Here is a 2,088-nt window from a genome sequence, read left to right as displayed (position 1 = left end):
GTTTTATATACCTGAAAAGATCAGTAATTAGAATGATGCCCAAAAATGACCAAACAGCAGGAGTCATCTGACCCAAATATCTGCAGGTCTCCTGTATAAATCCAATCTGATTGCTGTGTTATTCCAACCAGAAGTTTGCAATGCAGACATGTATAACTGTGCTGTCAATCAACTAATTAACAAGCAAAACTATTCCTCATCGGGTGGGTTCATCATTCATGCAGCACATTAGATCATTATTTCTAGACATCAGACTGTGATGTGTGAACAGCGATCTGCTGCCCAGAAGCAATGAATCTGTAGCAGAAGACATCGCTCATCCTCATACAGTCGAGAAGATTGCTGCATCTAAAAGCAGGAGAGAACACATCAGGTGAGAACTGACAACATAACTCCTTTCATCTACCCGATCATCCTGTGGGACATTGTGATGTTCTTCTGAACCATCCTGTGGAAGAAGAGGACTGGGACATCTCTCCGGTGTTCTTCTCTCTTCCTTAACTGTAGGAAACACATCCGGTGACTGAATTCATTCCTTACATACAGATAAGGAGAGGATGTGTGTATTTAGTCATGTCTATTACCTGGGGATGTGAGGGGCTGGTGATTCCTCCATCATGACGTCCTTGTACAGATCTTTGTGTCCTTCTAAATACTCCCACTCCTCCATGGAGAAATAGACGGTGACATCCTGACACCTTATAGGAACCTGACAACACAATGATACAGTCATCACCCAGATCCCTTCATAGTAGAGATGAGCAAACCAGTTGAGACTCTTCTTAGGTCTGATTTGCAAATTATTTAAAAGGTTTAGTTTGGACCCGATTCGATTCAAGTCGAACCAAAGTTGCTCCAATAGTCCAGAAAATTTGTATATGACCCCCTCTAGCCTCCTAGAACTCATAGGGGGTCATTTATAAAAATAGAAATCTGCCTAAATTAGGTGTATTTCTGGCATAGATCCTTTGCTCCGCAATCTGTGACTTCTCCCTGCTCATGCCAGGTCTAAAGTGGCAGGGAAAGGCTGGTAGGCCCATCTTATTTATCATTTTCTACACCTGTTTTAGGCATAGAAAATGGTTCAAATGTAAGACAGCAAGGAAGCTGTCCTATAGTTAGAAGCAGTGGTGTATCCGCCGAAGTTATGTACATGCCAGCGCCTCTTCATAACTTCGGTGGATACAACACCAGGTATAGGGATTACTAAGACAGGCATATTAGACCCCCATAATTTTTTAGGAAAACTTGATTCTTGATTTTTCTTGAATTTTTTATGAATTTTTTTTCACTCACCAAGAAAAAATAAAGTCAGGTCCATAAATATTGGGACATCGACACAATTCTAACATTCTTGGCTCTATACACCAACACAATGGATTTGGAATGAAACAAACAAGATGTGCTTTAACTGCAGACTGTCAGCTTTAATGTCAGGATATTTACATTCAAATCAGGTGAACGGTGTAGGAATTACAACAGTTTGCATATGTGCCTCCCACTTGTGAAGGGACCAAAAGTAATGGGACATTTGGCTTCTCAGCTTTTCCATGGCCAGGTGTGCGCTATTCCCTCATTATCCCAATTACAATGAGCAGATAAAAGGTCCAGAGTTCATTTCAAGGGTGCTATTTGGATTTGGAATCTTTTGCTGTCAACTCTCAAGATGAGATCCAAAGAGCTGTCACTATCAGTGACGCAAGCCATCATTAGCCTGAAAAAACACAACAAACCCATCAGAGACATAGCAAAAACATTAGGCGTGGCCAAAACAACTGTTTGGAACATTCTTAGGGCTCTTTCACACCTGCGTTATTGTCTTCCGGCATAGAGTTCCGTCGTCGGGGCTCTATGCCGGAAGAATCCTGATCAGGATTATCCTAATGCATTCTGAATGGAGTGAAATCCGTTCAGGATGCATCAGGATGTCTTCAGTTCCGGAAAAAAAAACTGAAGACATCCTGATGCATCCTGAAGACTTGCCGCAAGGCCGGATCCGGAATGAATGCCCATTGAAAGGCATTGATCCGGATCCGGCCTTAAGCTAAACGTCGTTTCGGCGCATTGCCGGATCCGACGTTTAGCTTT

General features: G+C 42.3%; 1 protein-coding gene across 1 annotated transcript in view; it reads right to left on the bottom strand.

The window, feature by feature from the left end:
- LOC122942507 (oocyte zinc finger protein XlCOF6-like) overlaps positions 1–460 on the bottom strand; it is a 19,150-nt gene extending 18,690 nt beyond the window's left edge. The window contains exon 1 of the mRNA XM_044300171.1: positions 407–460. The gene's annotated coding sequence lies outside the window, so the exon portion shown is untranslated. The remainder of the gene's footprint in view (positions 1–406) is intronic.
- Positions 461–2,088: the final 1,628 nt, after the last annotated feature.

Source organism: Bufo gargarizans, chromosome 6 (assembly GCF_014858855.1).
Source record: "Bufo gargarizans isolate SCDJY-AF-19 chromosome 6, ASM1485885v1, whole genome shotgun sequence".
Taxonomy (NCBI): Eukaryota; Metazoa; Chordata; class Amphibia; order Anura; family Bufonidae; genus Bufo; species Bufo gargarizans.
The sequence above is the reverse complement of the archived record's forward strand: the minus strand, read 5'-3'. Positions and strand labels throughout refer to the sequence as shown.